The sequence below is a fragment of the Cydia splendana genome, chromosome 18, assembly GCF_910591565.1.
Source record: "Cydia splendana chromosome 18, ilCydSple1.2, whole genome shotgun sequence".
In the NCBI taxonomy this organism is placed as follows: Eukaryota; Metazoa; Arthropoda; class Insecta; order Lepidoptera; family Tortricidae; genus Cydia; species Cydia splendana.
The window spans coordinates 11,111,311-11,136,353 of record NC_085977.1 but is presented as its reverse complement, the minus strand read 5'-3'; the positions used below and the strand labels follow the sequence as shown (position 1 = coordinate 11,136,353).

At 35.5% G+C, this 25,043-nt stretch overlaps 2 protein-coding genes across 2 annotated transcripts in view; both read left to right on the top strand.

Moving 5' to 3' along the window:
* Positions 1–25,043, top strand: part of LOC134799113 (zinc carboxypeptidase-like) — a 243,886-nt gene that overhangs the window by 181,269 nt on the left and 37,574 nt on the right. The gene's annotated exons all lie outside the window — the stretch shown is intronic.
* LOC134799110 (uncharacterized) overlaps positions 10,322–25,043 on the top strand; it is a 145,066-nt gene continuing 130,344 nt past the window's right edge. Inside the window, exons 1-2 of the mRNA XM_063771509.1 lie at positions 10,322–10,535; positions 11,617–11,676. The gene's annotated coding sequence lies outside the window, so the exon portion shown is untranslated. The remainder of the gene's footprint in view (positions 10,536–11,616; positions 11,677–25,043) is intronic.

Here is a 25,043-nt window from a genome sequence, read left to right as displayed (position 1 = left end):
GCGGTTACAATTTTCTAATTGCTTTGCTATTCACTGGAGATGCGGCAATTTTATGTCGAAAGGAGTGACTTGAGAGAGAAAGAGAGAGTCTGCTCTAATACTGAAATGATACGAGACAGGACGTGATTAGCCTTTTTACTTTTTTATATGTTTTTGATAAAATCATATTTTGATCAAAATATAGTTAATTCCAAATAATTTCAAATCATGGTCATGATGGGGGTAAATTTGTGTTACTCATAGTATATTTCGCCATATAATAATTTCGGCTTTTAACGGCATGCACCGATTTAGCAACTTTAATATCGAGTGTGCGGATTAATTCTCAATCCCTCTCTCTCCTCCCGGTGACTACAAGTTTTTGGAGGGTATCAGGGTATCACAATGACTGAGAACTCAAAAATTTTGACACGGCTGAAGCGAGAGGCGCATTTTCTAGTTCGAGTTCTTTGAGTATTGATAGGTTGGATTTACGTGCACTCACAGCCAATGAAATCCGTCATAGCAAATTGTTACGTACTCCATTCAGCATGCCAGTGTGGTAAGCGGATTATGGAGCATTGTTTGAATAAGCCCGCTTGCATTTGAGCCGCACCTTTAGGTTACAGATTGGTTAAAATAAAATTGAGATTGCTTCTAGTTTCGAAATTTGGTACGTACAGTCGCCGTGATTGTGTATTAACGCCATATTTAGTGAGGTTATTAATTTTTATTATTAAGATTTAATTTGTATTCTATTTGGTTACCTCTGTACATCATTGTTAAATGTATACAGTTACTCTAAAAAGCTCGTATCTCGTGACTTGGGTGTTGTTTTAGCAAGGTGTTGTTAAAGCATGAACATTCATAGCCATTAAATAAATAAATAAAATATATGCATTTAAAAAGTTTGCCATTTCTTACAGAACACGTTTCTAGTTGTGTCAGCTAATGGTCGCGATATATGTAGTTATAGTTCAACTATAATTTAAACTATCTTTGGAGCTCCGCACAAAACTGTTCGCGGATGTCTTATGGGATCACTTCGGTCTTGCAAATCGGTTAATTTTATATTTAATACCACAATTTGAATAAGTTCGTAAGTCGACTAGTTTTGTTTGTATAAAATTTACATCAAGTCAATTTACTACCCAAAACTGATTCACGCGTCCAAACATACTATTTACAGTCTAATTTAAATTTAACATAATTGTTGGCTCGTATGACGGCTGCGGAAATCCAGTGTTTAATATGCAAAACCCTTTGTTTGCGAGTGGCGTGTATGATTTGAATTATTAATTTTATTGTTTACGCAAGGATAAATAACTGGCCGGATGTACATTAGTTGGGCTTCAAGGAACCGCTAGTGTCATTATATGGGTTCTGATATTTTAATAGTTCCGTAAGGCCAGACAAAGGAATACGAAACTCCTTCAAGTACCTAGTGCAAAATTTAGCCTCAAACACTGAATAAATAATAGTACACTCACCTGCAATAATATGTTACTCTTCGAAGGCCGCAAAAATTTGTGACACGCTCTTAAGGCCTGCCCAAACCGGCGGAGCGCAGCGCAGATCACCGAGGAGGATTTACGCCGCGCAGCGCACACTGGCGAGGTAAAATCCCCCGACATACCGCGAGCGCCCGCCAGCACGACGCTGGCGGCCGGCGCACTAGGGAGTACTTCGGCGCAGGCCGGGGGATGCCGCGGCATGCCGCCGCGTGTACTCTATCAAGAGGGATTAGTGACTAGTATGTAAGAGTTCTCCTCCGTCGTCCCGGTGCTACTCCGGCGCACTCAGGAGGCCTCGGCGCATACCGGGGGATGCCGCGGCATGCCGGCGCCTACCGTCGCATTATCCTATAACGTGCTCCTCGATGCCGCGGATTAACAATCCTCCGTGATGCTCCGAGGTCGGTCACAAAGCATTTAAATTTATAAGTACCTGAATGTAATTGAAATAGGGAAGAATATACATTGATAATTTTAAAGTGATCTGCGCTGCGCTCCGCCGGCCGCCGGCTCTACAAATAAGATCGTGTGAGATATTTTTGCAGCCTTCGTGGTGTAACATTTTATTGCAGGTGACTGTACTACCGTTCAGAAAGGACAATTCCTACAAAACCGAAGTTTGACAGCGATTCAAGGTAGAATCATGGTATCCCTTTCGGCTATTTAGGGTTGTCCAAATTCAAGTGTTTATCTTATCTGTGGTTGTGCACGCAAAAGGACGTCAAGTGATGCCAACCCTAATAATTTCTCGGAACAATGCTGAGCCGATGGAGCCGAGTTTGCCCGAAAGGAGGAGTGTCTCCACACTGCCTCGAATTGGTATAGGTACTTAATAAACGTGTTCTTGAGTGGAGACCGCGACTCGGCAAACGTAGTGTAGGACGCCCTCCGACCAGGTGGGATGACGATCTGCGAAAAACTGCAGGCAGATGCTGGATGCGGCAAGCTGAAGACAGGGCGCTTTGGCGCTTTTTAGGGGAGGGCTATGTCCAGCAGTGGACTAATATAGCCTGATGATGATGACTTAATAAACGGCGCTGTCTCTTCCCGTACATAGTCAAGCTCTAACGATTGACAACCCAGTTGCCACAAACAGTATGGCTTCATTATCAAAGTAACAAGATGGTAGTTCACAGAGCAGTACAATACTTTGTAAATTTAAATTCAGAAGTAGCAGAACATTGTTAAAGCTTGGTGCATCTTAGTATTCAGTGACTTATACGAATCCAAACGCTCAGTCTACTGTATTACTGGGGCAAGGTAATGTTTAGATTTTTACGACACTCCTGGCTGTAAGGCCTTACATTTATACTGTTACCTGTTTGCATCATCAGGAATGCGCCCTGCTTCTTGGCCAGTCAGAAAGAAATAATAGTTTCGTTAGAGTACGCAGGCTAACTAAACAGCCGGCCTAGCCAAGGTTACAATCGCTATCGCTTCGACAACGAAAAGCTTTATGCCTCTCTATCACTCTTCCATATTAGTGCGACAGTGCCAGTTGCGTTTCGATCGCTACGGAGCGTAAGCGATTGGCATCTTGGCTATGCGGCCTGTACCGACAGGTCAGGGAAGGGCCTAAAGGATGATTCACGTTAGACCGGGCCTGAGCTTCCAACGCTTACTTTTCTATGACATGACAGCTAGGCGATCACGTGATGCTTTCCATAGAAAACGATGCGCCGGAAGCTCCGGCCCGGACACGGCCCGGTCTAACGTGAGTCATCCTTAAAGTAGTAACATACGAATTAGGTGTCCCAAAACTAGACAGTTTACTCACCCAATTGGTAAACTTATTTCTCGCCAACTGACCAAAGGTTGCGCCAAAACGAGAAATTGGAAGTCAACGAGTTAGCGTTTAGGTCACTAAAATCTAGGTTTGACGTATTTGTATGTCAGCAATATTTAATATAATTTTACATTGTTAAACTATTATAATGGATCAAAATGGGTACAAAGGGCACAAAATAAGAACCTACATCTCAAAGATTGAAAAGGGCTAAAAAGAAGAAGAGAGATGAAACTATTATAAACTCTAACAACCCTACTTCCGCCTGTTTGACTTTATCGGTAGTAGGAACATAATTTATGTATGATATGTATAGTGTTATACTAGCTAGTACAATGTATGTACTCGTATGTTATGCGTATGCAATATCGCCACTTTATAATGCATTTTTATGGTGCAATGTATAAACAAGCAGCGTTATATACCTATATTATGTTAATCCCTATGAAATGGGCAGTGGCCAAGCTTCGATCGACTTTTGATATATATGTAGGTACACATATGAGTCGCTTAACTTCAAACTCGGGTAAACGCATCTGTCAGATTATGTGATTTTGGTATTAACCCGAGTTTGAAGTTAAGCAACACATATAGCACATATACAACGCTATGTCACCTGGATGACGCACAAACTAGCCAACTAATAATGTTGCCGTGGTGATGACGAGTCAGGTCAGGTATCCAGAGCTCTATGCTAGGAGGATAAAGGCTCTATGTTACGATTCTTACCGGGGCAGTAAACATAACAAACACCATCGTGATGTGAGAAGTTTTTAATATTTATTTATAGATAATAACGGTACAGCTAGAGTTAGACCAAGAAAAGTCTGCAGCGATTTTGTTAGCCCACGCAGTGCAAGTGTTATTTATACGTCCAATTTCATAGAAGTTTGACGTTTAAAATGACACTTGCACTGCGTGGGATATATAAATCGCTGCAAACTTTTCTCGGTTTGACTCTATCACAACAGTCGCCCAATGCGATAGTGTTACACAATCGCAATGGGCAACTGTTGCTACAGTAGCAAAAAGTAATATAGGTATTTATTATATTAACGCGCCCTCTTGTAACTTAACGGGCACCGTTATTGAACGCGTTCGCGTTATTCGCGCCGTGAGCATCTCCCTTAATGAACACCGAAACAGACTTACTGGGAAATTAAATATAAAACCAACCACGTTCGTGTCGGGCCGTGCTGAGTGTAGGATTCTGTAACTGTAAAGAACCACGTTACACTAATGGTTACACTAGAGCAGCGGTCGGCAACCTTTTAGCAGCCAAGGGCCACATATTAGTTAACGAAGTTGACGCGGGCCGCACTTAGGTAATATTTGTGATTTTAGCAGACATTGTCGTTTGTCAATATTACATACAAAAAGGCCAGGGAGGCTCGCGGGCCGCAAGCGAGAGGTTCGCAGGCCGCATGCGGCCCGCGGGCCGCTTGTTGCCGACCGCTGCACTAGAGTAATCGCGTGACCTGACCCTTTTGATTGTTGTGGGTTGAGTAGGTAATTATTAGATTATTACAAACACGAAAACGAATGAAGTTAACTTATTCATGATAGTTTTTTTTTTTTAAGTAGATATAGACTTACCCAATATCACTTGATTCTGGCAAGTCTCTGACTTTTGTATATCGACCTTGATTATCTAAGAATTTCCTCAGTTTTACTTTATTTCGCAGGGAAACTATGAACTGGAGTCCTTTTTATGAAGCCCATGGGGTCCAAGTATTTGTGTGGTGCCAACTCTCGGTGGAGGAAAACCTAATCAATATATTTCCTAATTAGAATATGCTCTCCACAGTATAATGCACAAGGAAAATACTCCAAAATATGAAACTCTCGGATATGCCAGCAACCAGCGATAACCTTAACGCTTACTGTCCACGCATTTCTAAACAACACATCAGCAACCAAATGGTCTGTCGCATATATTTGCACCCCACAAAACTGCCTCGTAAAACTCTTTAGCGCCCGGCAAGGTAAAATGGGCCATAAATTTATCTCGACACGTTCTTTAATTGCTTGCAACGCGGACAATTTGCATGGGTGTTCTCTAATCTCCTACAAGAAGAAGGTAGTAAGAGTAGTCTAACTCGCATATTGACATGTCTTTTTTCTTACAAATAAGATTAAGGTAGGTATGTATTGAGAAACGTCATAAACTGTCTTAGAAATATTTAGAGTTATGGATATTGGAATTTTCTTAAAACGGAGTTCAAATTACATGTTTGGCAGAGTAAGGTTCGAAAGCGGCAAAATAAATGCAAAGTTCGTGGCAATGCCAAAATGAATTGCCCGCTTCAACTACGTAGGTTTGCCATATTTGGCTGTGGCTTGGTTGAGTTGGTAGAATGAATATGAATGAATGTTTCGGTTATGGTGAAACTAAAATTGTTGTGTAAAAACATACATGTACCGTCTTATTATAAATTAATTACCTACCTATTCTTTTCGCTTACTATTTTCGGAACGTCTATATATATCCTTAACAGTGTTGTTAAGGATATATAGACACTTCGCAAATAGTTACCGACATTTTTATATCCTCATCTATTAAAAACTTTAGTTAATGGGAAAATGCCCAATATGCGAGTATCATGTTTGACAAATACTGGGACGGTAAGTCGTTACCAAATTTGGTTATCAAATAAGACCGAAGATTCTATTAGGATTTCAAAATACCGTATGTTAGAAATTTGTAAGGTTCGCGAACAAAATCAAGGGCCAATTCATTGTTATTTCGTAAGTAGCTCTATGTAAATTCGCCTACTGAATATTACCTATTTCAACACCTGCACTAAATCGGACCGGCTCCAAAGAGTCCCGTCGGGCCCTACATCGGAATACAATACCGACTGTATGGCGTAGTCCGCTCTGGGCCCTTTAATATTTAAGCGTGTCCGAGTATACCGGTATTGTAACCGGTACCGCAACCGGTATGGTAATAGCCTAATAGCAAAACGTTTTTATAGCTAGTAGAATTGGTGTGTGTGATTTTAACTGGCATAAAACATAATCATTATAATTGTTTTTATGGCAAAAAATACATATTTTAGACAATTATACAAAAAATTTAATAATTATTATTCAATTACTCGTAATTCGACGGTGTTCAAAAAGTGTACCCACTGTGTAGGTGTAGTGTTCAAGCATAAACTGCTGAATCGATTTAGATGAAAGTTACATGATATGAATATAGTTTTGATCACAGAAATAATTATTATACTCAGACTCTTAAAGTTCGAATACTTCTCTATAGAGGTATAGAGTCTAGATAATAATGCAATCATTTGTTAGGAATTTTAATACAAAAACCTGTTTATTTGCTCTAAATATTATATGAATGGAGAAACTAACGACAAGTTACTTAGTAATGACTCCTAATTGACTCTTGATGGGCGTCTCCATTAATTGGCTTGATTACTCTTCCTTAAGAGAAATGAAGATACCTATTATTCGTCATTTTACGTTTAAGAAAATAAATTTGCATACTACTACATCATGTAACTAGTATTAAAATAGAAGGGTGCGTATCATAATGAATACGAACTTTTGGTATAATTTCAGTTTACAAACGTTCAAAACGTATACTAATCTTATGTATAATGCACTAAATCTATATTTTCAATTAGTATAACATAAAAATAATATAACATACAATATACATACCGCTGTTTGGTATAACATACAAATAAACTAATTACATTTAATATAACATTCATTATGCATATAAATTAAAATACTTAATGAATAACATCTCATATAAGTATCTGAACAAAACACCAGTAAAATTATTTATATAGCTCAGTATTTCATAGGTCATCGAAACTAATTACTGTCAGAAATGTAGGTTAGTTTAAAACTGTGACTCCCCATAAAAAAAACTGCTACCAGAAAAGTAGGTTAGGTTAGGTTAGAACTGTGACTCCCCAGAAAAAGAAACTGCTACCAGAAAAGTAGGTTAGGTTACGTTCGAACTGTGACCCCTCAGAGAAAGAAACTGCTACCAGAAAAGTTGGTTAGGTTAGGTTAGAACTGTGACCCCTCAGAGAAAGAAACTGCTACCGGAAAAGTAGGTTAGGTTAGGTTAGAACTGTTACCCCACAGAAAAAGAAACTACTACCATAAAAATAGGTTAGGTTAGGTTAGAACTGTTACCCCACAGAAAAAGAAACTACTACCATAAAAATAGGTTAGGTTAGAACTGTGACCCCCCACAGAAAAAACTGCTACCAGAAAAGTAGGTTAGGTTAGGTTAGAACTGTGACCCCTCTGAGAAAGAAACTGCTACCAGAAAAGTATTAGGTTAGGTTAGAACTGTTACCCCCCAGAAAAATAAAAGATTAGGTTTATTGCGTGGTATTTGTTTTGTATATTATATTATTTCAACGTTATAACTTTTTATACTTATCATAAACGATATTATATGTAAAGTTCATTATACATTATAAAAATATAGAATTAATTGTTATACGTATCGCACGTTATACTTATTGCACGTTATGCCATTCAAAATTATACTAATTGAATTTATATATTCTGAGCAATATATTATAGGTTTGTATACGTTCTATTACTTACCCAAAATAGAAATCAATAGGATATTAAATACCTGACTTGGGATTAGGGAATGCAAATCGGTTATTTTTTGTATGGAAATAACCGCGGTTTCGGTTAATAACCGATAATTTCCATACAAAAAATAACCGAAAATAACCGATTTGCATTCCCTACTTGGGATACCTTTGTCATATTTTTATTTTTACGTACGCTTCTCCCGTTTTGTCCCATTTAAAGGGGTGATTTCCAAAAGGAATATATTCTATATGCAAATTTTAATCATGCCAAATTTCATTTGTTTGTGTTTAACTATTTTGGCGTGGCTACGGTACAAATATGCATACATACACACTTCTACATTCAAAACTTCATAACATTATCAGTAGAATTAACAGACCTTATCCGGAATAACCCAAACAATTATAGGCAATAGTAAAACAGCTTTAGACGAACTGATTGGTCCCACTTTTTATTGAGAGCTTAAAATATCCGATATTATGGCAAAGACATCAACATACCTGAGGGCTTTATATCGCTCTTGTGTCCGTTTATATTAGCTTAAACTATGAAAGACGCTTTTGTATTATCATTAGAAGTTTGCTGTTTTGAAAAAACAAGTTTGTTATGAGATTCGGAATGGGTTTAAATTCAAGCGGCTATTATTGAACTCTACTATGCAGCAAACAAAAATAAGTACCGTAAAACCATCCAACTATAGTACAAAACTATCCAAACTGCTATCCAACTATATAGTACCTATAATGAAAATGAAATGAAATGAAAAATAATACTATCCACTGTATTATAGATTTAGATTTAGATTTAGATTTATTTATTTCATAATATGAAATTACAATATAAATTATTTTACACTAATCTATACGAATTTATATTATGATCGTCAAGTAGGAAAATAAGAATTGATTATAATTATACAAATGTCAAGCAATAAATACACAATTTAAAAACCATTATAACTATTATAAGCAATCAATTAATTAACTAAATTTTTTAACAATGTCAAATAATATAAAATGTAAAAACAATGTCAATAGGTACTAGTTATCCAACTATATTATATCTACACGGTGGCCAAAAAATAAGTGCATTCCCGTTGCCAGGGAGCTTTTGGGATTATACTGAGCAACTTTTACTATTGGGCCAACCCCGAAATCGCGAAAAAAATTAACCCTCCCATTGAAAATGGACCAGCCAAAATATATGAAACAGCCTAATTTTTTTCGCGATTCCGGGGTTGGTCCCATAGTAAAAGTTGCTCAGTATAATCCCAAAACCTCCCTGGCAACGGGAATGCACTTATTTTTTGGCAATCCTGTATAGTAGGTTGTAGGTAAGTACTACAATAAAATTATGGTCCACAAGATCGACGGGTAATTAAGTCTAGTATCAATACCAATCTTCGTTTTGGTCATGCCTGAGTTTTTTCTTCCTTTTATGAAAATATTTTGCCACAGGCATTCAAATAAGTAATATTCACACCGGAACAAAGATATTCAAGTTACTGCCGTATTCGACCTTCAAGATATTCACAAGCGACGACACGTACTAGATCCATTCTAGATACGTTATAGTTTAGATATCAATTATGTAGTTCTCTTTTGCAGCGCAATTCGGGCAACCAATGTCACTTTTACGTTAGATAGAGTAAGATATCTATTAGATGTGAATTGGATCTCTAAGTCATATTCTGTGGAAATCGTTCAACAGTATCTCCAGAATCGCGCAAATGTCAAATTTGACAGGTTAGATCTTAAACATATCGTTATCGTATCTTGGTGATGTCTAAAAGATGTCTATTTCAAAATCCGAATCGGGCCCTTAGTGTTGGGCCAGAGTTGGGAGCTATTGGACTAGTTATAGTTGGGAGGTATTACAGTAAGTATTTGTTTTCGGAAGTTGGATGAAATTCAGAAACAAAATTTTTCCTTTGTACCTATGTGTTCTTGCTAAATAGACAAAACCAAAAGAACCAATAAGTTTAAAAAAGCGAATTTACGCGTTCCCTTGTGGCACTTTACGATGTGTACAATTAAGTATAACAACAGATACAAAACGGTCGAATCCCTCGGGAACAATAACGCAGCAGCACTTCCCCAATCAACAAAACTACAGTCATATTTGTTTTATCGTTATCTATTAACCCTAATGACTTAATGGTTTGATTGACCCGAATTGTGATCAATTTTATTGTTGCCCTCATTGACTCAAGAGCCACGAATTCCGCAGGGTTGTCACATCACAGGCACCTCCGCTCATAAACGCATGCAATCCCAATCTCCCAACCTGCATAGATGAAACCCTGGTGCAGCCGTCTCCCACCCTACCTGCATTTCTCTCTCGCTCGTTCGCTGAGAAAGTGTGACCCGTCTCGTTCACACCTCAAAATCCCATTCGGCCGTTTTCGTTTATGCTCGGATGCAATAGCCGGTGTGCCCCGCAGCTAAACATAATTCCGCCAGTCAGTCGTTCTCCGGACGTCGGGGGATGCGTGTCGCTGCCGACGGCTCGTTCGCGCTCGAAACATCGTACCGGCTCGGTGTGTTTGTGTAGGGATGTTTGCCCCGAGATAGTGCGGCCTATAAAGCGACGGAAGGATTTGTGACTGTGCTGTGAACTGTGTTTCAGAGTCGGACGAAAGTTTGCCGTTCAGTGCTGCTCCCGGTTTGATGGTCAGTTTTACAATTCGAGATATAACGGATGTGGTTAATGTGATCTGTTTGATTGTAGAAAGTAAACACATGCCAGATGATATTAGTGCGACGCCGACAATGTTGACGGCTGACAACGATTTAATGGAAGCGACGTTCAGCGGAAACATGAAATGATTTGGTTACAGGAGAAAATGTTATGATGTTTAAGCATTAACGGTTATTTAGTAACTCGATCTTACTGGGAAATCTGATGATACATTTTGCACCAGGCGATAAAATAACAATAAAATAAATAAATGATATTGGTATCTTCTTTGAACTTTCGTTCCGAATGTGAAAAATAAATCAGAAAGCGCTGTATCATAAAACTCATAATGAAGTGATGGATTTATATTAATTTAAGCATTATTCAAGAATAAGCACGTGGGTGGAATAAATAATGACAATGAAAGAGCATTTTTGAGATGAACACATAACAAAACAATTCATTATAACAATAGAGTATTGTTTGTGATTGAAGCTTACCTTTTTTATTAGTAATTACTTGTATTTGTGCAAGTTAATAGAATTATTTCCGTGGGTTGGACAACAGTTATCTTTTGAAAATCAATTAATGGTGTAGCTTTTGTATAGGTCCTAACGATGCGCGTGTAGTACGGATCATTACTTGCATTGAGAGGGGATTTCACAACGTTATAATATTAGTCAGTTATAGGTACCACTTATAAAAATACATGAGTGAACGTTAAACACGGTACTAACTTTAAGAACGTTAATAACTTCTATAGGTGGACTTATGTTATCTTCGAGAAAGCAATTTTTATTATCATAGGTAGTTTTATTGGTCCTTACTTGCGTCTTGTAAACATTTTAACGCTAATTAGTACCTAATGTACCTATCATATCTCACGAAACTTCAATGTTTCTGGATTAACCCAGAACCGTTTTGAAAAGCATCGCAAATTATTTTGTCAATGATGGTTACTGTAACAATGATAAATATGATAATCAAATATATAGGAAACAATCAACAGATCCCATTAACGCTCACATAGCTGATCAATAAACCGGTAAAACAATTCAATTTCTCAATTCGCAGATTATACTATCAAGATCTCCACGACGAAATTTGGCCCAATACAGGATTGAAGATAAACAAGTAAGCTCATTACCTATCCTAATTATAGGTTTTGTTTATGATTAACTTTTGCAGGTTTTTAACGATTTGGGCAACTAGGTACATACACTATTCATTCAGTCAGCCGTTAAATTGTGCGGATTGTGCCGGTTTACAATAATCCTGTAGTTGTGTATGACTTTAATTTCCGTCCAAGATTATGTACCTAGTAGTAGTAGTGATCACTTTATTGTTATACCTAAACAAAGGTTTATAAAATAATAACAGTAGAATTCAAACTTATCCTTATATTATTTTATTGGTTTCTCCAATATAAGGGAACTCTTCCAGCTAAAATCTCTAATCTGTTACATCACAAGAATCATGTCAATAGGTACTTACTTAGATTAGTCAAAAACGAGTCGTTTAACTATCAAGTTTGTGATCAAGAAATTTCCATGAAGACAAAAGCTCGAATCTCAATACAGGATTAAACATAAAATAAACAAATTCCCTAATTAACGTACATAATGTTTATGTTGAGTCTGTGTCTAATTTCTGTAATGCACGCTCCGTAGAACTTCGCTTTGAATTGGAGTTGACGCGTTGTTACGACTCCTTTTGTATTTGCTGAGTCCACAGGATAATTATGTTGGTATCATTAGTATGACATGTCGTGTTTGACTTTAATTTAACAAGTGTATTTTAGGATAATTCTCTCATATACCATTGTTATGAACATTGCAATCTGAGCGTTAACATTAAACTTGCAAAGCAAAGCAAACCTATGCTTTGCAAGTTTAATGTTAAGTTGTTATGTTATGTTATGTTTACATGTTCTTTATGAATTTCACAGAAATGTCTGAATCATCACAGGCAGGGTGACTTTACCTTTAAAAAGCAGGCAGTTGACCGATAAACCATTCATGTCATATCTATAGTTAAACAGTTATCTACCGATGACACACAACCTTTGCCATATAAATACAATGCCTAGGAAAAAATTACATACTTATCATTACAATATCTATGCATTTTTTACAATAAATACAGGTATAACAGGTATCTTAGAAATCTGGACATAAATATGATATAGTATTTAAGTCTACAACCATGTAATTATAAGTGAAAAGTTTCCTTCTCGTAAGAAAAAAAGTCTAAAGTATGACGCATCATTAAAATACCGTATCATTACAAAAACATTGGCACCTTAAAAATTTGGACCATTATACATCATGGCCGGTATTTCAACGAACTATTCGTAACAAATGTAGTGCTTGGTTAACATGCCTGTACCGACGTTCTATGATGGATGTACCTATTCTATCACGTAGTCACTTTCACGTTATTCCGTGCTTCTTTTATTTTTACTACATCGTTAGCATTATGTGCGTTAAAAGTAACTGTCGATTTGTTAATTGTAAGTACGTTATAGGTTATGTCAAAAATTTATTGGCCAATTTTATTGGTTTCTCCAATAGATTTTTAGGAATGTCGTCAATTATCTGCTACTACCTCTTCCCACGTGTTCGCGCATAGAAGTCGTTAAACTAGGCCCCTTCCTTCCCCGTTAATATCCTTTTTATTACCATTTAGCCTCCAATTTATCTGTATTCATTAGGTATAAAACAGTCTAGATGTATATAAAAGAAAATTTGCAGGTTAGAGATTGAGGACATGAAGTAGTAGTTAGAGATGACGACAAATTAGTTTGAACCAAATATCTTATAGTAAAAATCAAGATACTAAAATATTTATGATCACTCAACTATAAATAATAAGCCAAGTTGAAAAGAAACATCTTTTCAAAGTACTGGGGCCAAAGCGAAAAAAACTGTGGCCCGTATCGGCTTCTTTTCATTAAAGATCATTAGAGTTTGGTCGAAAAATGTAAAATAAATAAAAGAGGCTTGCGGAGGCTTCTGAGGGAGTTTCGGAGCAAGTTCTATTATGAGGGAATTTCTGTGGTGACTACTTACGGGTTTATGTTTATGACTTTGTAAATAATATAAAATGTCCTTCGGATTTTTGCTGTTTTTATTAAAGAAATTTGTTGTATCATTTGGGCTTTCTTTGAGCTGGAATTTAAAAAATGTATCACTTAGATTTAATTTTACGTTTTGAAATTGTAGTCCAGGAACCTGGTACGAGTAGTAAAATAGGTTTTATCTCGAGAAGGTCCTGTATTTTTTTAACATTTCTCAAATAGGTCCTTATGTAGTTTAAAAGACCGTTGAATTGCTTATATTTGTTATTCCAAAGTTGATAAGATAATGATAAAATTTGAAGAAAAGACTATGTCATTGCTGCAAGCAACACTTACAAACATAAATAAATACAGTAATGATGATCGCAAACTTCTCTATTTAATCAATTACAAATCAGAAAGACATTATTCAAATGCATTAAACGCATCATGATAACAGCTCACGCTATAAGGGAATGCCTGCAATTATTTACGACTTCAAAATCAGATTCAAGTTCTCAGTAACCTATTATCTCCATCTAACGAAATAAGTAACTTAATATTATTCAAGACGTGACTTTAGTAAAACAAAGTCATATCTGACTATGATACTGATACGAGATGAGTCTTTGTTTTATTACAGCTATGAGGTGTCTTTATATTTATTTTAACTGGCAAACCAGGCACGACTTGACTCCATATAAATCTTGCGAATACATTTTAACGTAATGGCCAGGAAGTAGATCTTGGTGAAAATCTTACCTAGGGGAAAGTTGAGCGATTTGTTGTTCCGCAGAGAGATAACACTTTTGAAGTTGAACTGACTGAGTTTAGGTGCAGTGCATGGGAGCCATTTCGCTATGTGTTTCTCGCACTCTAGATAATAATGTAAAACATGGAAGATATTTCGATTAGTTGAAATTTCCCTGCGGTCTAAATTGCCCCCCTGCACCTCACTTAGTTGGATAATCCATGATTTTAAATAAACTGCAAGTCCATTATTCAAGTTGATTGTATTATACAACTTGTATATTTTCCAAATGTGAAACACATCAGTATTTATTTTAATAGTTCAAAGACATACAGCATTATGTTAGCACAAAATGCACAAATACAACCAAGCGACTTATTGAGATTAAGGTACAGTATTTAATGTAAACGATTTATAATTAATGTGATGCCTAAACATCCACTACGATTTTAATGTCGTCTATCCACACAATGCTGTTCACATACACAATCTGCACAAACACACACAGCATTTAATTAACCGGATCTAATCTAACAGTACCGGGAGCAGCAAGAGGTTGATGCTGGCTGCTCAGATAAAGGGCGACATGCACCATCGGGTGAATAGATAGAGTGCATTACACTGTCCTGTTTGACTATCTTAATTAGGCCGGAGTTAAAAAGATAGTCAACCGAACCCATTATTGTTGTTTAATTGTACTTATTCTTTTTTGCTGTTTTTATTTGATTTGTTTAATACCATAAGATTTAAGCTCAATAGTCAAAATCTATTTAGCGCATATTTAATTACACAAACGGGTCTACCGCGATATACTTTCATTATTTTTACCTTAAATTCCGACGTTTCAGCTGAGTTGCACCAGGTGTGATCACGGACAGACTCTTTGAGACGGTTTGAGTAATTAAATAATATATGTGCAAAACGTGAGAGTTTAAAGTGTTATATCTATTTAACGATATCGAACAAACATCGGACTTTGATGACTTATAAGGTAACTATCATATTTTGTAAATGATATAAATCCTTACCACCCTTTTGCGTATAACTTAAAGCATGTCTCAATGACTTGACTGTCGAAGACGATATCGGGCACGATATCGCATCCATAATTCTCAGCGCGTCCCCAATACAGAAGTGTCATGAAATCACTTGCCGAGTACGGGTGGGTTGATCACTCAGGAAAACCAGTATAAGTCCTCCTTCCTATCCTCATGGTTGTTACAGATTGAGAGGTCACTTTGCAATAGTTCAACAAGAATTACACCGTTCGCGTTCGAACCAATGTAAATACTCTGCCAGATCTCGATTCTTAACGGCGACGCTGGATAGTGCAACAACGGCCTTATGCAGCGATTGCAAGGGTAATGCAGTCTCCTCATTAGTGCTGATCCAGTGCATGATCGCGGCACTGACATTGACGGTAATGTGGCGATTGTGGTACAATATGTGGTCGAGGGATTTGAACTGTTAAGAGAGGGTTTGTTTATGCGGGCGAAGCATTCAAATGGCTAAGAAAAGGAGAATGGTTCAGTGTTTCCGAATGAAGAGTTGGAATAGTCACATTCAAGTTCTGATTAGGTATGTTTTCATGATTGATCCCATGTTAAAAATCGTTAAATGTGACTTTTAAGATAAGTCTCACTCTTTTGTTTTTCTTAGAAATCTTTTGTAAATAATGTTATCAACTATTAGGTTATTTTCTTCTTTGTCAATACCCCCTTTGTGGATCTGGACGTTTTGGTTTTGCAGCTCTGGTAATTTACTCCCAACGATCTTGATATATCGTTACCTTCAGCAATCTCATATATCAACTAATAAAAACTAACATTAAAAATTAAGTTGAGTTTTATTGTTAGTCTAATCTCGAAACATCTGCAATGTTTACTTTCCTGTATAATAAATTATAAATATCTAAGTTACTGACCTAACATTACTAATATCTATCCGAAATTATGTTCGCCATCCGTTATAACGCAAGCCATATCTCGTCAATACTCGTATCCCGTCATAAAATATTGCATACATTCCGCGCTGTTTACGTACAGTACCAAACATTTATTTTATCAGATCCGGACGTTTTGTAAACAGTCTAATTTTGAGCCTTTGATGTAACGGGATTACTGAGTTATGGAGCGGCGGAGTGTTCAACAAATGTCAAATATGATAAAAATGATTTATACATAAGAAATCGGAATAAATATTAGTAGACCCACTATTGTCTATTATGATACATGATGTTTTAAAAAAATACGTCAATAACTACTAAATGTCAAAATACAGCCAAAGACGGTTGATATAATTTAATCTATTCGAAGTGATTTAACGGAAACGAAAACTGTATCTTTTTTTATTGAATCAAAAGATATAACCACTAAAGTATTTTTCTTAGTAGAGTCCTGCGCCTCCTATTCCAAACCAGATCACGGCCATGATTTATAGTACAAATATTGAACAAATTTTGTCGTAAGCAACGTTATGGTCTGCTGCCATCCCGTTCCCGGCATTATATTTCAATCCTGATTAAATTATAGCCGTCATAAACAACTTTAAAGGGAAAATCTGACACAAATGGAACCAATTATGGCAATAAATAAATTACCTATTAAAATTCACCAAATTAAACGCTGTTTTGTACACTATAAACTGTTCAAAAGTATGATTATTTATGTTTTAATAGCTGTTTGCAGAAAAGCAATTTAGTTTGTGATGACCGTTGGTACTGTGTTTGCGTTTGATTGTTGAGCTATTAACTTGGCTGGTACGATTCCCGCTACAAGCGACTCGCATCAGTGTTTTGTATGCAAGTCATATTTATTTTTGTTCCTGAAATGATCAAATTAATGCAACATTAAGACAGAAACTGTACCTTAATTTATAGTATATACCGTCACACGTATGCGACCATCTTATTGGGTTGGAGTACGCTGTTTACAAGATTAATAAAATTCGGTTAAAACTTCTTACACAATTTTAGAAAAAAAAAATGTGTAAATTACTTTGTACCTTTCTAAAAATAAATGTCAGACTAGATTGTTCCATAATTTTTATTAAGACTTCCTTTTTATGTTTATTTAATAACTAAAATCAACAATTTCTAAAACACAAAAATGAAAAGAAAATATTTATATTCATTCAAACACGATGTATTTCAATGCTCCAAATTTTTATCATAACAGCTTAGTCATCCTAAGATTTCTGAAACTGTCCAAACTGTTACAGTGATTGGCGCCTAAAATAATCAAGGAGATCATAAAATATAGTAGCGGCTGGTCTCAGCTCAGTGTATTTTTTTATTAAAAAACTTTCGATGTCCTGTCTCCGCAGGTACGTCGCAAAGACCGATGTCAATCTCCTTATATTAAACATTTTCGGCCGCAAATCAAACTTGTCGGGGACCTACGGAAATTATGACTAAAATTTTCCGATTTGGATGAAAATTTATGTGAAAGGTGTACCTAAATACAAAATGATTACATTTTTCGTAATAGTGAATACACAAAGAACAAATAGTACTGTTGTTATTGAATACGATAAAATGTATTTGGACCTAATATTTTTTTATACGAAAAGAGTTAACTTTGTGAAAATACTCGATTAACAGCTCTTTATGGAACACCGGAATATCGGTTAATCAATCAATCAACAACGACATTTTCCAGAAATCTATCAAAGTCAGAAAGTTTTTATGAAAAATATCGAAGGCATCAAATTTGACAGAATAAAGAGTATTTTTTACCTGGCACTTCCAAAGTTCAAAAACAAAGTGTCATGATTTCCGTCTAGCAACTGTCAAATTTCGTATGGGCCAACGTTTTTCGATCGTTTTTCGCATTCGAACTTTGTGGTGGAACCTCTGATTTATTAAACATCAAGAGGGAACTTGTAACGTCGTTTGAAACTTGCCCGGAGTTGGAAAATTTGTCGTCCATCTTCGTATTAAGATGAAAGGAGGCTGTAGACATCCTGCTATAATCTGAAGCATGGAATTGGTCGAACGATCTTCGAAGCAAGTTTTAATTAGTACCTACATCTTAAAAGACCGAGTACTTATTTGAATGGAAAGTACTAATATATTCCTATTGAAAATTCTTTGTGGATTAAATGTTACGTTTTCGGAAAGCACTTTCAAACAACGGATTTATATTTGTCAATTCACATGTTATATCAAAAATGTATAATCCTTATGTTATGGCATTAAGTTCGCCTTTTGTACAGTGTGTTTTCTTATGTGCAATAAAGATTAAATAAATAAATGTGTTCTTTATGCATGCAAGTGTATAATGATAAATTCTAAGTTATATCTATATTTCTTATTTATAAAATGTTCGTTACTTTATTTTGTAACTTAATTTATTCGTTCGTTTCCTTTAATTCGTTGAAAACCATTGAATCAAATAGGACAGTAATCAACTTAAGTACCCACATATGTATAACTTTGTAGACCTCTAAACACCAAAACCCATTGACACCTTAATTGAAGGAAGGCATTCAAATAAAAAACGTAATTACAATCCCTTGGTTTTACATAAAGGCAAAGGAAGTGTCTATTAACACGTCCTCGTTAGTAGGGAAGCAGTCAATAGGCAAGGAACTACATACACCTTTTAAGCCTGTGTTGTCGTTAATATCCGACCATTCTTTTATTACAATAACTATCTTATTTGTATTATAGTAAGGTTAAAATTACTTTGATGTTTTACTTTCTGCTGGCGGTCAAAAATTGAATAAGAAGCAACAGGAGCTCTTTCCGCAATAAATTACTGTAGTGCTCTAAAATTCGTTACGCTTTTTGGGGCTTCTTCGAATTGGCTGTCTTGTTTCCTTAATATAAAAGACTAATAAACATGAAAAAATACATATTATATTATTATGAACGTGATAGGTGAAAACCGCATGAAAATTCGTTAATGGTTTTTGAGTTTATCGGGAACATACATACATACAAACAGACAGAAGCGGCGGGGACTTTGTTTTATAAGGTGCAGTGATATCTATTTTCTACACTAGTATTATTAATGCAAGGAGTTGAATTATTTTCAACTTATAGACTTTGCTGAATCTAGAATTTCTTTTATCTTGATTATATTCTCCATCGTCTTTAACTTTGTCTAGGTGTCTCGTTTTTAGGGTTCCGTACCCAAAGGGTAAAACGGGACCCTATTACTAAGACTCCGCTGTCCGTCCGTCCGTCCGTCCGTCCGTCTGTCTGTCACCAGGCTGTATCTCGTGATCTGTGATGACTAGACAGCTGAAATTTTCACAGATGATGTATTTCTGTTGCCGCTATAACAACAAATACTAAAAACAGAATAAAATATAGATTTAAGTGGGGCTCCCATACAACAAACGTGATTTTTGACCGAAGTTAAGCAACGTCGGGCGGGGTCAGTACTTGGATGGGTGACCGTTTTTATAGATAATGGTACGGAACCCTTCGTGTGCGAGTCCGACTCGCACTTGCCAGGTTTTTATTTTTTATAAATATTAATATGTACCTATGTATGTATGTATGTATGGGATTGGCGGGATCTTGCTCAGCACAGGGAGGACTGGAAAGGGAGAGGGGAGGCCTTTGCCCAGCAGTGGGACACACACATGGGCTAGTAAAAAAAAAAAAAAAATATGTACCTACATTTAAATTATTAACAAAAAAAATATATCCCGTCGTTCTAAAGAACAATAATAAAAGGACCCCGTGACGTTATTACTCGAACAAAGCATTTGTAAAACTAGACAGTTAGAGCTTTTGTTTGACAATAGGCAATACGGCACTCGAACACCTCTTTAGTTGTTTTATGGCGCTTTCAAGTGCCATTGTGAAATTTGTGAAAGACGACTATTAAAGTGTCCTCTATTTGCCGCAATATGGAAATTTTTGATGTATCTAGAGTTTACTCTCTGTCATTATTAAAAATGCAGTTTGAAAGTCGTATATACGGTTCATTCCATAACTTTTGAGATATCTTAATTAAAGCTATCGTTCAAAACTAAAGTAATAGTAGGTGAATTAGCCAGTAAGCTATTAAATAAATTAGTTCCAGACGAGTGGATTCGGGTTTGATTGTACGTCTCAATAGCGATAGAGAATAGAAACTAAAAATACGGGAAAAACGTGCAAGCACAATTAACCTAACCTTCTAGTGAACTATTCATACCAATACCCAGGTACATCAACTGAGTTGTGTTTAAAACTAGAGGATAATATAAAGAAGTAAATAATCCTATAATATAAGAAGTAATTGATAATAACAACAGGAAAGAAGAAAAGATATAAGTACATAGTACTTTTAGTAGAAGATATAGTACCTACTTTTAGTTGAAACTCCTTAGTCTTTGTTGAAGCTGCCCAGACGATATTTGTTGGTGTTTAATATTATATTTAATATTTGATTTTTCTTACATCTCCATAGAATGAAGATCTATTTTAAATGGAGTGATCAAGCTGGTTTACCTTAAGCTATGTTTTTAGTATGATACTATCCGACTATCGATTCGCTGGTGGACCGATAGTCAAATTTGAGTTCAATATTTAGTGTGAATATTTATTTTCGATTTTGAGTATTTGACTATATGAACCAGTATTTATAGGTTTTTTTTTAACTGCATGTTCGTTATTATTTGCAGCTTCAGAAAAAGGTACATCTAAAGATGTATAAAATGTAAAATAATACATTTCAAAAGAAATGTGGTTAAAACATTTTTTTTAACAGCACTGACAAAATAAACCGAACAAAGAATTGCAATTTGAACTCACTAAGTCCAAAGTAAATACGGAAAACCTAACGATATTGAAAAAACCGCAGCCGCGAAAGAAGAAAATGAAATGTGCAAGCCATTATGATTACTCTAGAAATCTGCATAAAACCACTGCACTGATGAACCGGAATATTGAAAATTAAGAATAATATTCGAGATATTAAGTAAATATTATGCCCATTATATTAAAGGAAAATAAAAACGTACGCAGTCGGTAAACCAATGCAAATATCGGTAAGCGGATTGCATTTTGATTAAGTAGATTGAAAAGTACTTAATGTTTGGTTGTTTTGCTTTTTATTTTTTCACGAATGATTTTTGCAGCTGTTTCAGATGGATTCTATGAAAGGATTCAGTTGGTAAGTTTAGCCTAAGGACTATAAGTACTTATTTAAACAGGAAAAGTAATTTATTGTGGGAGACCCAACGACATTTAGTCTGCCTTTTGGATGTCAAGGTTTCCTATTGAGCATAAAACATTTTAAAATCAGCCATTATACAAGACAAGGACAAGCAGATTTAGGTGAAGTTACTATGTAATACGTGTCCATGCATTACATTATTCGGGCCCTCCAATAACTTATCGCCCACGTAAACCCCAACGTTAATTGTTACGTTATCGTGCCTAATAAATTAATAGCCTTTCCAGTGTATCCTATAGGCTGAATTTATCAGCCAGCTGGACGATGAGGCGATTACGTCGGCTTGTTTTATGGTATCGTCGAGAGCTCGATCTGTCCAGGCACGGTCTTTACGACCGAAGGATTTCGAACGTATCCCACGGAATCCACAATGAATTCAGTACTCAGCTTCAACCGGAGTACGACATAAGTAACTTCAGAGATAACGGTCTGATCTAGAATTTTCTGTATCTTGGACAGTAAAAATGCGCTATCAATAAAGTATTTGAAAGTTTTAGTTCACAATGATGGCCAAGTAGCAGCATGATAGTACTTTTCCAGTAGCATCTTTAATAAACCTGGGATCATAAAATAACGCAGGCGTTGCTCTTAACAAAATCAACTACTATCTGATCTGCCAAACCAGCGCACGAAACCTTTTGGTATGAATCTGGATCCCCACGATGTTTTCCTTCACCGATTATATACACACATATATTAGGTCATTACCTATGAAATTGGCGTTTTGTTCGGAGAATTTCAACGAAACACGAATTTCCATACAATTAATTTTGCGGATATTTTTTTGATGGCTAATTCAAACCAAACAAAATTTTTCCAGTAATTTTTGACACCTTTAAGGTATGTTTTCAATATCTCCATTTCTTGAAAATTGGTACCATTAGAAAAATATAAGTAATTTTAATACTCGAACCGACAGCACATGAAAAGACCTATTTTCAAGGCTTAATTCTGAACACTTAACAATAAAAAATAACAATTAATTGTATGTAAAATCGTTGTTTATTGAGTGCACTGTAGTTTTATTGTAATTGTGTATGTACTTTTGTAAAAAAAAAAAACTAGGATCAGACTTATATCTATGAACAAAAACGCCAATTTCATAGGTAAGGACCTAATATTTACTAATGGACGGTTAAGTTTTAATGATCTTACAACGAGTACGAGTGCTTAATAATTTAATAATACACATAAAACGTTTTAAAAGTAAAGATCTCACGGCGTTCCAGAGCAAAAGAAACTGTTTCAAATTGCTAAAGTCATGAATAAAGTTGCTACTTGCTAAAAATGTCCATCCCACCGCACATAAACCTTTAAAAAAATTTACCATTTAAAGGAAGTAACTTTTTCTACGAAAAATATAGGTCACCTAAAGAGATTGAACAAAGTAGCTAATATCTATATTTTCTAAGTAAGTGACAGATAAAATATTGGTTTTATACAGTAAAGCTTGTACCAAAGTATCAGTATAAATTTGATGTTCTTATTTTATTTATCCACCAAATTCATAAAGTCAAGCAGACTGTTTCTAAATAAGTGAGAATATTGAACTATTTTTCTTTTCTAGCTTACAAAGCTTTTGTTAGGGACCAGTCTGAGCCTTGATTGAATCGGTTTGGTAAATATCACTTACTGTAATAGAACATTTGGTATAGTAATATGGTTCAGCGTTTTGCCAGACTAAGCTTTTAGGGATGTAGCACACTCTTATTCATATATTATTTAGACGTCTCAGTTTCACACAATATAATATCAGTCAATAATACGTCACACTGCTGGGCTTTCTATAGTTATAAAATAGAATTGCTACACGAGCCTAATGCGATTAGTAGGGGATTGCGCAGAAATTTAAAGATTTCCTGAAAATATAATCATTTATCGAAGAGGATAAGTTCCCAGAAACTTTACCAGTCAGGTTTTCAAGCCACGATCTCTGGTAAAAAATGCTAACGCTGTATAAAGTCAGTTTAGATTTTGCGTTAGCAAACTTTACAAAATAATGTTATACGATAAATCGTTCTCAATATTCTCATGCATTTAAACCCGCTAATATTAGTAAACCCATTTGAACCATTTAGACCTTTTTTAAAATAGAAAGCAAAAAAAACAGTGTTCATATTTATTTTCATTCCCGGTGTCAGCATTCCCATCCCTCCAAAGCACGAACCCGATACCTAATGTACAATCCTCTAAGCGAGAGTATCGATAAACCTTTGTTGAAGCTATTTCAACCATTCAGCTTTAGAGTTCCCTCAAAGCCGTATAACGCAAATTGCACATATCCTTATCTTCTATGTGAGGATCTTCCTAAGTTATGAACTCTGGATGTAACGTCAATACGCTAAGAGCTGGTGACGAGATATAGAGTTTGTGTTTGAAATTTTTTGAGGTTGTCAAAGAATTTAGAAAAATAAATTAGTTGCATTGGAATTCGACCGATGAATATTAAAACAAGAAACAACAAGTCACTGTTTCACTATGAAGGGTCTACTCGTAGAATAATTTGTGTCTTGCATAGAAAATGTACGGTGTAATACCTACTTCATAGTTCAAAAACAGACTTTAGTTCTTTTTCTTAATTAAGTTTTTCCAATCAGATACTACATACAATAATAAATATGTTAACTTTAGTTAATCTAGATTATTATGGAAAAAAAATTAAAAAGTATTTACTTAAATATTAAGCATAGTAAAATTATCTTAATCATATAGTCTTAATCATCAGATATCAGGTTCTAGTGACAAGTGACAAATCTTTTACGAACAATAAAAATATATAGGTAAGTACCTACTTCAACCCTTGGACTATAAATGGTAATGAGACAGATGAAATCGAACTTGCCTCGTGAAATTTTGGATAATGATTTGGTGTAAGGAAATACTTTTTACGCGTGCGGAATTTTTTATGCGAAGGGATAATTTTATGTGTTTCGATATAGATTATATGTATTACGCATAGGCTTCTTTCTTATTTAGACATTTTATTTAAAGTTATCGTGCAAATCTTAACCATTACAATAAAAAAAAAATCGTAGGTAATACCTTTGAAAAGCGCATACTTATCCGAAAAAATCACAATGTAACAAACCAGTTTTAAATCCTAATAAAAATCAGACGAGATTTACAACTATGTCACAAAAATGTAAAAATCCGTTGAGATCCATAACTATTCATAAAACACTTTAACATAAAGTCGCTTAAATTTATACTACAAGCAGAATCGTATCATGTTTCAATCAAAGGCCTTAGTGCTGATAATGATCTTTCATCTCCAGTTTACATAGAGCTTCCTTGGCCCCTTGCTCTTTAATTAAAAGTGAGAAGACGGGGTAGTCCTTAGAACTATCAGGGTTCTGAGTAAAATAGGCGCTCGTGATAATTACTACCTTTCCAAACCAGTTTCCTCGAAAGCCTTTCATAATGATGCTTGCGGTACAAGAGTTTATATATAGCAAGTTAATTATTTAGAAGTTGTCATTGTTTATAGCGTTACGTGGTAATCGCGAACTACTTG